At 42.4% G+C, this 15,381-nt stretch overlaps 1 protein-coding gene across 1 annotated transcript in view; it reads left to right on the top strand.

Annotated features, from left to right (window-relative positions):
- Window positions 1-15,381, top strand: part of LOC149441939 (E3 ubiquitin-protein ligase MARCHF6-like) — a gene marked incomplete at its 3' end in the record, with an annotated part of 324,687 nt that overhangs the window by 114,284 nt on the left and 195,022 nt on the right. The gene's annotated exons all lie outside the window — the stretch shown is intronic.

Here is a 15,381-nt window from a genome sequence, read left to right as displayed (position 1 = left end):
TACTGGAACTAAGGGGCCAAGCACAACCCTTGAAAAACAACCCCACACCATAATCCCCCCCTCCACCAAACTTTACCCTTGGCATAATGCAGTCAGGCAAGTATCGTTCTCCTGGCAACCATCAAACCCGGACACGTCCATCAGGTTGCCAGAAGGGAAGCATGATTCCTCACTCCAGAGAACACATCTCCACTGTTCTAGAGTCCAGTGGCAGTGTGCTTTATCATAGTAACCTATCATGGTACAACACTTGAATTCACTGCGCTTCTGAGAGCAACCCATTTCTTTCACAAATGCTTGTAGAAGCAGTTTGCATGCCTTGGTGCTTGGATTTTATACACTTGTGGCCATGGAGGTGATTGGTACACCTGAATCCAATGATTTGGAGGGGTGTCCAAATGCTTTTGGCAATATAGTGTACGTGACCAAACGGTTTTATAGCCCCACCTACAGGAGTAGGACACTAGGCAAAAAAAACTCGGCATCTCATATGGGTTGTCTTCTCTGAGCATAAAACCCCCTCTCTGTTATAGGCCTCCAGCCATTCTGTATAGTATCTTCAGGAGTATGGATGTGTTTTTTAATGCTGGGACTTATTTTTCCTTTTTTTTTTTTTCTAGGATTTTTGCTTTTTTCCATTGGATTTTAGTTTTTTCTTGTCAACAGTGGGGTTGGTCAATGGGCTGGATAATCTAAATCCAGTGGCCACCCTAGTCTGACCAGTTAGCTCGTGCAGACCGCTAGCTCCGTGCTTAGTCGGCCACGACAAAGCCCCATCCTGGGCTGGGGCAGCCAGCGAGTTAAATGTCTCATGTAGACACAATTAACCAGGTGCCTTTAGTCTGTGTCAGTGTTACCCCTGGCCAACAGCCCTCCCACTCATGTGCAGAAGAGTCTGCTGCCAGTAGCCATGTTTGCAGAGTCCCGGCTATTGTCCATTTTATTGGGGTTCGACCAGTGGTCTGTATGGGGGCAGCTTGCAGCCTGAAAGAGAGCAGGGGACACATCTCTGCTGTCGGCCTGCACTGGCTACTGGAGCCTAGGCCCTTCATCAGTGACTGGTCTCCCAGACAGTCTCTTATGCTACCAGATGTACAGGTGGTAAGTGGGGCCAGTACTTGCTCCCAAGGTGCCTTGTGGAGAAGAGGGACTTCACTGTTGAGGACCAGGTTTTACCAATCAACGGAGTTGCTGTGGGTTCCTCGGCAGGGCGGGCAAGCCCTGGTACTGATCCCCACAGATCTGGTTGCCACAACCGCTGAGTCCTCAAGGGAAGGAAGTTTGGTCTCTGCCTCTGGCGTTACACTTGGGAAGATGGTTGTAGCCACTTCTTCTGTTTGTGCGAGAGATGCTTTGAATTGAGGTTTCTGCGGGGGCATGTATTGTGGGGACTGTCCTCTTTGGTATGCATATACTGACGTGAGCGGCTAAGGTTTTTTTTACCCTGCATACTTTGAAAAAATTGTCTACCAGGATTGGGGTCAAACAAAGCGTCCCTCTATACTCCATCATTTTGCGGTATGTTACCCTTTTTGAGGAGGCCCTTCTGGAGGAGTAGACCTCTCCTCATGTGGATCCTCTTACAGGTGAAACGTGAAAAATTTGAATATTGTGCAAAAGTTCATTTATTTCAGTAATGCGACTTCAAAGGTGAAACTAACATATGAGACTCATTACATGCAAAGCAAGATAGTTCAAGCTGTGATTTGTCATAATTGTGATGATTATGGTTTACAGCTCATGAAAACCCCAAATCCACAATCTCAGAAAATTAGAATATTGCATGCAATCAATAAAACAAGGATTGTACATAGAACAATATCGGACCTTTGAAAAGTATAAGCATGCATATGTACTCAGTACTTGGTTTGGGCCCCTTTTGCAGCAATTACTGCCTCAATGCGGCGTGGCATGGAAGCTATCAGCCTGTGGCACTGCTGAGGTGTTATGGAAGACCAGGATGCTTCAATAGCGACCTTCAGCTCTTCTGCATTGTTCGGTCTCATGTCTTTCATCTTTCTCTTGGCAATGCCCCATAGATTCTCTATGGGGTTCAGGTCAGGCGAGTTTGCTGGCCAATCAAGCACAGTAATCCCACGGTCATTGAACCAGGTTTTGGTGCTTTTTGCAGTGTGGGCAGGTGCCAAGTCCTGCTGGAAAATGAAGTCAGCATCCCCATAAAGCTCGTCTGCGGAAGGAAGCATGAAGTGCTCCAAAATCTCCTGGTAGACGGCTGCGTGGATCCTGGACTTAATGAAGCACAGTGGACCAACACCAGCAGATGACATAGCTCCCCAAATCAACATAGACTGTGGAAACTTCACACTGGACTTCAAGCATCTTGCAGTGTGGCCTCTCCATTCTTCCTCCATACTCTGCGTCCTTGGTTTCAATGAGATGCAAAAGTTGCTCTCATCAGAAAAGAGGACTTTGGACCACTGAGCAACAGACCAGGTCTGTTTTTCTTTAGCCCAGGTAAGACGCTTCTGATGTTGTTTATTGTTCAGGAGTGGCTTGACAAGAGGAATACGACATTTGAAGCCCATGTCAAGGATCTGTCTGTGTGTGGTGGCTCTTGGTGTGAAAGTCCCCAACACTTTTGAATGGCCTTTTCCTGGCAATCCTCTCCAGGCTGCGGTCATCCCTGCTGTTTGTGCACCTTTTTCTTCCACACTTTTCCCTTCCACATAACTTTCTATTAATGTGCTTTGATACAGCACTTTGGGAACATCCAACTTCTTTTGCAATTACCATTTGAGGCTTTCCCTCCTTATGGAGGGTGTCAATGATGGTTTTCTGCACAACTGTCAGGTCAGCAGTCTTTCCCATGATTGTGATTCCTACTGAACCAGACTGAGAGACCATTTAAAGGCTCAGGAACCCTTTGCAGGTGTTATGGCTTAATTAGCTGATTAGAGTGGGACACTTTGAGCCTAGAATATTGCACCTTTTCACAATATTCTAATTTTCTGAGATTGTGAATTTGGGGTTTTCATGAGCTGTAAGCCATAATCATCACAATTATGACAAATCACAGCTTGAACGATCTTGCTTTGCATGTAATGAGTCTATCTCATATATTAGTTTCACCTTTGAAGTTGCATTACTGAAATAAATGTACTTTTGCACGATATTCTAATTTTTCGAGTTTAACCTGTATGTGGAGCTAGCGGAACAGTTAGTACAGGGGTTAAAGTGTGTTTGTGTCAGTTCTTGGCTCTTGTGTTGGTCAGCTAACCAGATTTCCAAAAGGCCCTGGCGTGCTTGCCCTTCTAGGGAGACCACCTGGGGCTATTCTGGATGATCTTATCAAGCATCTTACGGGCGGCAGAAGTACCTCCCTGCGTCAGACCATGTAGGGGAAGGAACTGCATGAGATCGTTGGTCCAACCTTCATGGCACAGAAATGGATTTATAGCTCCCCTGGGTCATTTTCAAGGACACCATCCCCTTCAAGACTCCCGTGGATGGCAATAAGGTCTCCTTTCCCCAGAATCCCTACAAGCCCGTGGCTAATTCTTCCTCACCATGACTGTTTACCTGCACCCATTTGCTTGTTTCCAGGTCCGTGGACTCATTCTTGACAAGTGGGTCCCCAAATACATTCTCTCAAACGAATGTGGAATTTCCACAAGATAGGTTTGTCTCTCCAATTTGCGTTTTTTTCCCAGCTCATCTACAAGCTTTGTACAAGAGTGCAGGATCTGCTCCTTCGAGTAGTGCTTGTTCCGGTGCCCAAGTCAGAGAGGTTAGGTGGATTTTACTGCAATCTGTTCACAGTTCCAAGATCGGATGGGGTTAATCCAATCCTGGACCTCTGATCCCTGAATGTTTTCTTGTGGATAGCCAGTTCGAGCTGGAATCCACTCGCTCGGTAGTGGCCCCCATTCACCAGGGGGATCTTTTGGCCTCCATGGACATCAGGAAGGCTCACCAGCACATTCCCATCTGCAAGGGACATCAGCGCTCCCTATATTTCGCTATTAGGGATGTGCTTTGTTTATTTGTGGTGCTGCCCTTTGGTCTGGCCTCCATTCCCTTAGTGTTTACCAAGGTCTTGGTCCAGTCCTGGCCTGGCTGCCATAACGAGCGACTGCTGTGATCAGTTTACTGGGTGTGGAGATCACCATGCATTTTCCTGCAGGACTTCGAATGGCTCCTGTACCTCAGGAAATCTGTGTTGTACCCATCTGAGCACTTGGAATATCTAGGGCTGATCCTCAAGTGGAGCAGACCAAGGTGTCCCTCTCATCGGACTAGCTTCAGAAGCTCCTGTCAGCAGTCCTGGAGCTTTTGCCTTGCAGACATCCCTTCCTGAGTTTTTGCATGCAGGATTGGAGCATGATTGTGGCTACTTTGGAAGCAGTTCTGTATGCCCTGTTCCATACGAGAACACTGCAGAAAGAAATCCTCTCTTAACGGAATAGGTCTTCCACTGCCTTGGAAATTCAGATTCAACTGTAGGGGTCGATGAGGGACTCTCCTCTGGTGCTTGAGGACTCCAGCTCTACAGAATGGACAGTTGTTCCTTCACATTCGCTGTGGTCATGAGGGATGCCAGCCTGTCAGAATGGGGAGGAGTCCTGGGATTGGTCTTGGCTCAAGGTCACTGGATTCCAAAGGAAGCTCGACTGTTCCTCAGTGTCTTGGAGCTTTGGGCAATCAGGTTGTTGCTGACACATTGGACAGATTGCCTAAAGGGCCTGTGGCTAGTGGCTTTCTGCCCCTCTGTCTGCTTCCTCATCTGTTGCGTAGGAGAGAGGCCAAAAGGCTCCAGGTTATCCTGATGGCTCTGGAATGGCCTTATCGTCTGTGGTTAGCTGACATAGTGCTGTTGGTAGCAGACATTCCCAATGACTGCCTCTTAGAGAGGATTTTCTGTCCCGTGGCCGGTGTTCCACATGGTTTTACCGTCACTGGCTTTGACGGCGTGACTATTCAAAGCCAGGTTCTAAAAGACGGGGTTGTCTGGATCGCTGATTCCGGCTATGTTAACGGTTTGTGAGGAAGATTTATGGAAGATTTATTCTCACATCTGGAGAACTTATATCATTTGGTGCAAAGCCAATGAGGTACTATCTTCGCTCTTTTTCGGTGGCTCGGGTATTGGCCTTTCTTCAACATGGCATGGATCAGTAACATGCTTTGAGCACAATCTCGGGTCAAGTCTCTGTTCTAGCTGTTCTCTTTCAGTGTTCCTTGGCCAAGCATTCCTCAGTTCGCACGTTCATTCAGGGGGTTAGTCATGTGGTGTCCCCTGTGCGCTCCCCTTTGCCACCATGGGAATTGAATTTGTTTTTTTTTGGCTCTTCCTTTGAGAGCATTCAGGATATTCCCTTGCTAAGGATTTCAAAGACTGTTGCCTAGTCACTGGATTTTCACTTGAATGAGGACATTGTCCTTTCTTCTTTGTGTCCTCAGCCGTCACACTCTAAGGAGGTGGCTCTGCACTCCCTGGATGTGGTTCATGTGATTTGTGTGTACATTTCTGTGACGTCTTTTCGGGGGTCCAGTTTTCTTGTGCTCCCATATTGTCCAAAGAAAGATTTGGTGGCCCTGGCAATTTTGGAATACGACAGCACTGGAGGATATTAGGTTCCTGGTAGCTTGACCATTTGCAGCAAAACGATTGGCTCTGTGATTACGCCCTGATATCTTAGCAATTTCGAGAATGCTGCATCCCTCTGAAAGACTTTTTACAATTTTTGACTTTTCAGAGTCAGTTAAATCTCTCTTTTGGCCCATTTTGCCTGAGGAAAAGAAGTTGCCTAATAATTATGCACACCTTGATATAGGATGTTGATCTCCTTAGACCACGCCTTCCCTCATTACACAAATACACATCACCTGGTATGCTTAAATCCAATAAGTATTCAAGTTTATACAGCTTGGAGTTGGACAATATGCATAAAAATTATTTGGTCAAAAAAACTCACTTTCCTAATATTTGTGCACACAGTGTATGTTCTCTTTAATTGGTGATTAGATGGCATTACTCAATTAGAACACTGACTTTTGTACCTTGCGTTATTCGCTTAGTTGGGCACCTTTTTGCTGCACTGAAGAAGAGTAGGATAAAAAGATCTTTTCTGTAGGCGGAGAATACTCAAAACCATTCCATCACAGAACCTGGAACTCCATAAATTTAAACTCCAACAAAAAGGTCCAATTGGATGGTCTCTCATCCAATTCTCAAAATGTACAATGTTTTAAGACAAATTAAAGCGGATCTCCACCCAAAAGGGGAAGATCCGCTTTAAGAACTGGCCCCCCGCTCCCTGGTAAGGATTGGCATCTTTGGGGAATGGGTACCCGAAATTGACAGGTACCTGCTCCCACTTCCGCTTTGTTTGCCTAGGCAATCGGAAACGGAAGTTGTTCCTCCCCTCCCCGTAGTCTTCTGGGACACCTGAAAGGTTGCAGAAGACTATGGAACCATTCAGAAAGCGCAGCAGTGGGCACCCAGCTGTGAAGCTGCAAGCTGTCACAGCCAGGTGCGCACACTGCAGATGTCGATGCTGGGAACACTGGGTGGCCGATGAAATGGACTGCGGGGAGGGACACCGCGGGATCGAGGGACAAGTGAGTGGCTGTTTTTTGAAAGTCAGCAGCTACAGTTTTTGTAGCTACTGACTTTTATTTTTTTACATTTGCACTGGAACTAGGCTTTAATGAGGTACAAACACACAAGATTTTTGGAGCTGCGGTCAGCAACCAGTAGATTGTGATCTACCAGTAGATCACGGCCAGGTGACTGGTAGATCATGGTCAGGGCTTGCTGACCTGCCAATTCAAGAGCATCAAACAGAGTGCAATGCAGAGGGACTATTTGTAAAGTTGAAGCTGTAGTAGGGAGCAAGAGCCACATAAGCCAGTGTTTCCTCTGTAGTGCTAGCTCCTACGCCTTATCATGATTGGTGGGTGTAGCTCCTGCCAAGCATGACCTATTCAAGTGAATGAGGCTTCTCTGCAAGGGCCCTGTAACCTTGTGCAGTATAAGCAAACAAGGGGTTAAACAGAAAGCAATGTGCAGAAAGCATGCAGTTTCGGGACACTTGCAGACTGCCCCATTTTACTTTTTTTTTAATTTAAATATTTATAGATTTTTTCAGATAAACAAGTTATACAAACATACTCATTAAAACCTTGACACATTATCAAAACATTTATCGTTTCCCCCCTCCCCCTACCTATATACCACCCATCCCCCCCCCCCATCCAACCCTACACCCCTTCTGCTCTGCATTTTCCTATTCATTTCTGGAGATCGTAATCCCTAATAAGAACAAAATATATTTCCATATTATTCTATGTTAATCCCCCATAACCTCCATAATTAGCTTTAACTTTTTGAATTCCTCCCATTTGTTCCATCTTGTATGGTGACTCCAATTTACATATTTGATCCACCCTATCCACCCAGTCTTTTATTTTTGGCACTTCCTGTCACTTCCAAAACTTGGGTATTAGTTCCTTTGCTGCATTCAAATAGTACAATAAACCAGATTCTTTATATTTTTTAACTGAAAGGTTAGTACTATGAAAAAGGCAAATCTATGGGTCTACTAGAACATCAACCTCTGTAATTTTCTGAATCAAGCTTACTATTTTCCCCCAATACTCTTGTATTTTAGGGCACTCCCACCATATGTGATACATTGTGCCTCTACCTCCACATCCACGCCAACATAAAGGTGAATTATCTCCACTCAATCTCCATTCAATCTATCGGGGTGACATACCATCTTGCCAAACATTTATAGTTAATTTCTACCGCCTGCAGATTTATATTTCCGTGAATTATTCTATACATTTTCCTCTGTTTTTCCACATCTATTGTTACTCCTATTTCTATTTCCCATTTTTCTATACATGGAGGACTTATATCTGTGTTTATTTCAGTGAGAATTTTATAAATTTTAGAAGTTCCGTGTTTCCCATCTCCCCGTGTACCCAACAAGTGCTCAAAAGGATTCCAATCCTCTCTTGTTCTTGAAGGCTTTGGAAGCTTTCCTATAAAGTGTTTCAATTGAAAATAGCGCCACTCATCCATTCTCGTAAAAACGTCTCCTTTTTTTTCCAATTCCTTAAGTGATCCTATTTCTTCCCTTACCATTATATCCCTTAATTGTGCATCTTCCTTCTTAATCCACTTCGCTGTGATACCTTCTTTTCTTGGGGGGAAAAACTCTGTGGACCTTAAGGGCATTAACAATGAATTAAATTCCCATCCCATCTGTTTGTGCAAAACATCCCAAACTCTTAAAACATTAAATGTGAACAAACATGTACTATCTGCTAATCCTTGGTATTGTGGAGGTAACCATACGATTCCACTTAAATTAGTATTGCTTAGTATATTTTCTATTTTAACCCAGCTTTTCCCCTCTGCATTATATGTCCAGTCAAGAATTCTCGCCATTATTACCGAGTTATATTATCTTTTTAAATCTGGAACTCCCAATCCTCCTTTCTCTTTATTTCTACTAAAAATTCCCTGGCTTATTCTCAGTTTTTTATTCCTCCAGATAAATCTTGTTAACATTTTTTTTATTGTTCTAAAGTATACTTCTGGTAGTTTAATTGGTATCATTTGAAATTTATATAATATTTTTGGAACAATCACCAATTTTTATCAGATTTATACGACCTATCCATGATGGGGTTCCCCCTCCTAATTTCCTTAGTTCATCCCTGATCTCATTTAACAATGGGATATAATTCAATTTATACAAGTTCTTGGAGGATACAGTTAATTTTATTCCTAGATATTTCAGTTCTTTTTCGCTCCAAACAAAGGGAAATTCCTCCTGTAACCTATTTTTCTCTCTGTTTGGAACATTTATGTTCAAAATTTCTGTTTTTGTTGGATTCATTTGTAGATTTGATATTTCCCCATACTCTTTAGTGATCTCTTTAAGTTTGGCAATGTTATCCTTGAATTTCCCACATAAAACAGCATATCATCTGCATAAGTTGCCTCCTTATGCTCTATGTCTCCTATCCATATTCCCTTTATATCTATATTATCCCTTATTGTAGCTGTAAGGTATTCCCCCTTTCCTGGAATCCTCATGTTCTTATTTGCCGTGCGGCGTCTGGGTGTGGCACGGGCTCGATCGATCGGGCAATCAAAGTAACCAACAAACAAGTAGGATACAGGAAGATTGCAAAGTTTATTACGTACATTACAGTTTATAAAGGTAAAAACCACAAACCCAAATTATCCACTAGTAAGACAAAACCCAAATTATCCAATAGTAAAGTAAACCTAACTTATCCAATAGCAAAGCGTACCTTTTACTTTTACCCAGATACTAGACAAAGTTCACCTTTCCTTAAACTGTTAAACTGTTAACCTCAGTCAGTACATCCTGCTGTTTTGGCTGTGTTCCTAGATCTCTTATCTGAGCATCTATCTATGTTTTCTACGATATTTTGCAGACACCTGCAGTCTAGCGTTCATCCTGTTACTTTGTGGTTGTACCTGTTACTTACATACACATATTAAAATTTTCCTTATAAGCTTGAAAATAATGCTGACATTTCTTATATCATTTACTTAAGACATCATAATTTCATCTACTTAAAACATCACTCTAACTCTTATCACAATGCAAGCATAATGAATACAAAATGGTATACCTGAAGCAAAAGCCCTAGCTCATATTTCCCCACAGTAGCCGATAGAGATTCCAGTGACAAAACATATAGAAGTGGAGACCGAGGGCATCCTTGTCTTGTTTCATTTAGCATCCCAAAATTTTCTGATAATTCCCCATTAACCATGATTGCTGCAGAGGGTTGACTCTATAATTTCTTTATCCATTCTCTCATTCTATGTCCTGTCCATCATATATCCCCAATCTACTCCATGAAATGTATTTTCAGCATCAATTGAGAGTACCACCGCGGGGGTTTTCTCTTTCCTGCTTTTTTGTTTGAGAAACAGAGATCTCAGTCCATTATCTCTACACTCTCTCCCTGGAACAAAGCCCACTTGATCTATGTGTATCCATTCCGACATTAGATCTTTCAACCTGTTTGCCAAAACTTTTGCATATAATTTAGTATCCGTGTTTAATAAGGAGATTGGTCTGTAATGTGAACAGTGAGTAACATTTTTACCTTCCTTTTGTATGAGAATTACATTTGCTTGTAGGGATTCCCTCCTCATTTCTATCTCTCCCCCCAATGCATTCATATATATCCTCAATTTGGGTACTAACAGTTCTTTATATTTTTTATAATACCTCACAGTATATCCATCTGGTCCTGGACATTTCCCAGCTGCAGTACTTTTTAGTGCTAGTTGTATTTCTTCCTGTGTTATTGCTAATTCAAGGGATTTTAATTGTTCCTCACTTATTTTCGTTTTTCTTGCATTTTTTAAGTATAACTGTCTTTTTTTTCTATTTTTCCTACTCCATCTTTATTTGAAAAACTAGGGGGAATAATAATATATAATTTATTATAGTATTCTTTAAAAACTTTAGCTATTTCTTTAGTTGAATACACTAATTATCCTTTTGGAAGCTCCTATTTTCTCTAATATAATTCCTGTGTCTGCTCAAGCTCACAGAGTTCCCCGAGAAGCACATTCATTTTTTCTCTTCTTTCCCTCTTCTTCTTTGCCCCAATCGCTATCAGGATTCCTCTAATATAGGCCTTATGAGCCTCCCACATCATTGCTGCAGACACTTCCCCAGTATCATTTTCCTCAAAAATTGCTCTATTTTTTATTTTATTTTTTGATCCGTCTCTTGATCCTGGAGTAGTGTCTCTTTCAGCCTCCATGCTTCCCCCTTTCGGCTCCTTTTCCCATGCTAATTGCATTGTGACTGGCACCTGGTCCGATAATGACATCACTTCTATTTTTACTTTGACCAAAGACTCAATAAGTCGATGTTCCAGCAATACATAATCCAATCTTGAGTACATCTCATGTGCATGGGAATAAAATGTATAATCTCTTTCCTTCACATGCTTAATTCTCCATATATTCACAAGTTGGCATTGGAATATCTCAAACAGTTGGCATTGAAATATTTACATTTTCCGCAGTTCTGGTTTTGGGGGGGAGGCCTATTTTTGTTTTGATATCAAAATGCGTCTTCCATGGGTATCCCCCTCTCAGTTCTTTTCTTCCTTTTTCTCTCCCTCCGCTCCCGAACTCATACCCGGGTCCACTTCTTCTAGGTCTTTATCTATTTTACATTGTCCTCCTTCTGATTTTCCTCTAAGACCCTCTGGGAGAACCCCTCTTCAGTTTAAACATACAGTTCAATACATACAGTTCAGTTCCCCTGCAATATATTAATCTCAGTACTTTTGCCGCTCTCACACCTCTTGTCCCAAATACGGCTTTTCCCCCATATGAGATCTCTGTCATATATGAAGAAAAGGGCTTCTCTGAAAAACGTTTCCCGCACTCCGAACAGGTGTACAACTTCTCCATGTAAGATCTCTGATGTGTGTGAAGACTGGGCTTTACTGAAAAGTATTTCCCACACTCAGGACAGACATATCTCACCTATGTGAGATTTCAGATCTATGTAAAGTCTAGACTTATCTGAGAAAACATTTCCCACACCTAGAACAGAGATATAGCATCTTCCTCATGTGAGGTCTCTGATATATATGCAGGCTGGACTTCTGTGAAAAACATTCCCCGCACTCTGAACAAGGGTATGGCTGCTCCCTTTTGTGTTATCACTAGTATATATAAAAATAGGACTTACATTAAAAACATTTCCCGCACTCCGAACAGGTATACAACTTCTCCTCTGTGTAAGATCTCTGATGTGTGTGAAGACTAGGCTTCACTGAAAAGAAATTCCCGCACTCAGGAGAGACATATGGCTTTTCACCTGTGTGAGATCTCTGATATATATAAAGTCTAGCCTGGTCTGAGGAAACATTTCCCACACTTAGAACCGGGCTATAGCATCTTCCTCATGTGAGGTCTCTGATATATATGCAGGCTGGACTTCTGTTAAACATTTCCCACACTCTGAACAAGGGTATGGCTGCTCCTTATATTATTACTGATATATATATAAAAATAGGACTTACATGGCAAACATTTCCCGCACTCGAAACAGGCAAACTTCTCCCCGATGTAAGATCTCTGGTTTCTGTAGAGATTGAACTTCTCTGAGAGACATGCCCGCACTTAGGGCATCTCTTCCTTTACTCCAAGTGAGGTTGAGGCGGCTCCAGGTACTCTCTTCTGGGGAACATTGCACTCGACATTCCCCTCACACAATGAGTAGTTTGCGGGGGGGGGGGGTTCACCCAGCCCGTTTCCGCGTATCTCCAGCTGTCACGGTCCTGTGTGCAGGAGGAAGAGAGCCGGTGTCTCCCTTGCTCCAAGAAACGCCGGCCAGCTTCTCTCCCAGAGCTCCCTTGTGACAGTTCACCTGATCGCCCGGTTTCCACTGAGCTCCGGGGAACACACAGCGCCGGGCCGAGAGCACAGGAAGACTCGCCGCAATGGCCGCCACTCCCGGAGGTCCTCAGTTCACGTACCCCGCCAGGCAAGCACTCCCTCTCCCCGGCTAATCTCTCCAGCACGTCTCTCCCCTTCTTGGCAGTACACTGGAGGTACTTTGGAGCCGGGGGCCCTCACATCGAGCTCCTGCTCCAAGCCATGGTCAGGCTCCTCCCTGCCCCCTTTTACTTGAATGAGTGTCGACTGACAGGTGGTAGCACCCACCAAACGCAACAGGGTTTAATTTTTGCTGTGGCATTTGTACACCTTTTAGCTGCTGCCTCAGCAGCAAAAGGGGGTAGGGATTGGGGCCGGTAAAACTGTTACTCAGCTTCAGAGTTTTACCACCCCCAACTTTAAATGTGAATGAGCCCTAAGAGTGCCGCTGCTGGATGCAACTAAGGGCTCATTCATAAGTGCAGCAGGCATTGCAAAGCGATCCAAGTGTGTTTTGACCAGTGGTGAGGAGGCAATATGTTGCCTCCTCACCACCTAATTTAAACCCATGATGCCGTGCAATGCATGCGATTGTGACAAGGTAGTACGGCAATTAGATGTTTAAATCACGTGCGAGGAGATGACACTGGGCAACACTGTACCCGGTGATCTTTGATTTCTCCCATGTTGTTCAGGTAGATCGCCACCTCTTTAAGGTTGCCTACCCATGTTTTAACCATTTCAATACCGGGCAATTTTACATGTTTCAGCGCTCTCACACTTTGAATGACAATTGCGCGGTCATACAACATTGTACCCAAACTAAAATTTTATCATTTTTTTCACACAACTAGAGCTTTCTTTTGGTGGTATATATCACCACTGGGGTTTTTATTTTTTGCTAAATTATCAAAAAAAGACCAAACATTTTGAAAAAAAAACACGTTTTTCTTTGTTTCTGTTATAAAAGTTTACAAATAAATAATTGTTCTTCATAAATTTAGGCCAAGATGTATTCTGCTACATGTCTTTGGTGAAAATAACCCAAATTAGGATGTATTATTTAGTTTGTAGGAAAGTTATAGAGTTCACAAACTATGGTATAGATCTGAAAATTGATTAATCCTGAAGTACTGACAGCCAATCTAATTTCTTGAGGTCCAAGAATGGTACAGAATAGTACAGATATCCCCAAATAACCCCTTTTTGTAGAGTAGACAGTCGGACGTACTTCATAAGAGGCATGGCAAGTTTTTTGAAGTTGTATTTTTTTTGTCATAATTTTTCGGAAAATGAAAAAATTAAAAACATTATTTTCACTTTTTTTTTTACGTACTGTAACAGCATCATCATATAACTGGCATGGCGGTGAACAGGGACACTGGTGACAGTATGAAAAAAAAAAAATATATATATATTGTTTTATTTTTTTATTATTTTTAATTTTTTATTACTTTTTTTTTTTTTTAAGATTTTGTTTTCATATTTTACTATGGCCAAAGTAGTACAATGTTACCATAGCAACATTGTACTACTTTGGGGAAGTGATCAGTTTTTTTTTTTCTTACACAATTGCTATAAGCAAGCATTTACCTTGAATTAAATTGATTCATTCAGGTTTTTTTTTTTTTGTGCTTAGCTGTGATTTGGCCACAGCTAATCACATGACATGTGCATGTGACCTGCTGTGACCATTCACAGCTAGGCACTAGTATACAATGGATGGCATGAATGAAGCCATCCATTGTATACAACTGTCATGTGACCTGCTGTGATTGGTCACAGCAGGTCACATGGTACCGGCAACGGGGGCCGATACTCAGATCTGTCATCGGCCGTGTCCGAGGTACACGGCCGGTGACAGATCGCGCCGCTGAGTGGCTCTGTAACCGCGCGAACTGTGCATGTGCGGGAGCACGCCAAATGGCGTGCACCCGGAAAGGTGAAGCATTATTGCTGCCGCCAAACGGCTATAGGCCGGGCGGCTAATGGTTAAAGTAATGAAACCTTCCTCTCATGATACAATGTTTTTGAATTAAAGATGCATAATACTCCCTATATCAAAGATTGACCATCTCTTATGGAAAAAAAATATTTGCCTGCCTGAATCTGGATCTGGGTTTAAACAGTTTGTGTAAACAAACTTAAAATAACCAAATATGAATGTGTGTCTTCGAAAATTTCTATAGACCATCCCAAAGAAGAAACCGATAAAAAAAAAAAAAAGTGCAGTGCATACAGTATATACAAACATTGTGCTGAGAATAGTCATGGTCAACATAAAATGGATGTCATAGCAATCAATATTGGTGCATGACCTGAGTCCTTCTTATTTGGTTAAATGAGAACATGAAATTGCTATAGGAAAGTGTGAATGAAATTAGAGAAAAACAAGCAAAGGCCAAAGGAGAAAGAAGAGGAAACTGAATAGAAACAATTAGGCCTCTTGCACACTGCAGCTTGAAAAAAGCTCAGTACAGCGTTTTTTTTTACTGAGGTAAAATGTAGCCCATCTTTTACAATGTGCCTTTGCACGCAGATGCCTAATTAAGCGCCACATATTCCTTAGTAAAGAATAATCTGCATTTTTGGTCAGTAATGTACGCCGCCTGCACGCAAATGCGTGAATATGTCTGTAAATACGTACATATGAGCATACATATTAATTGATCTTCCCTAAGAATGTATTGTGCACGCAAATGTGTGAATGTACATATGTGCACAAATATGTTCATAAATACGTGTGAATATGCACAAAACAAGTGCCTGAGATTATGTAAAAAAAAAAAAAGATGCTTAAATATCAGTACCATGTGCAAGAGGCTTTTAGGGTATGTGGTAAATCAGAGGAAATGTGAGTAATAGGAGGTAGAGTGACAGGAGCAAGCGCTGAATACTCAGCTTATAAATTTTATTCAGCCAGGGGGAGATTATATTGTGCAGTTATATGG

The sequence above is a fragment of the Staurois parvus genome, unplaced genomic scaffold (genome assembly GCF_062004578.1).
Source record: "Staurois parvus isolate SC_StPar_1 unplaced genomic scaffold, SC_StPar_1.0 ptg000932l, whole genome shotgun sequence".
Lineage (NCBI taxonomy): Eukaryota > Metazoa > Chordata > Amphibia > Anura > Ranidae > Staurois > Staurois parvus.
The sequence above is the reverse complement of the archived record's forward strand: the minus strand, read 5'-3'. Positions and strand labels throughout refer to the sequence as shown.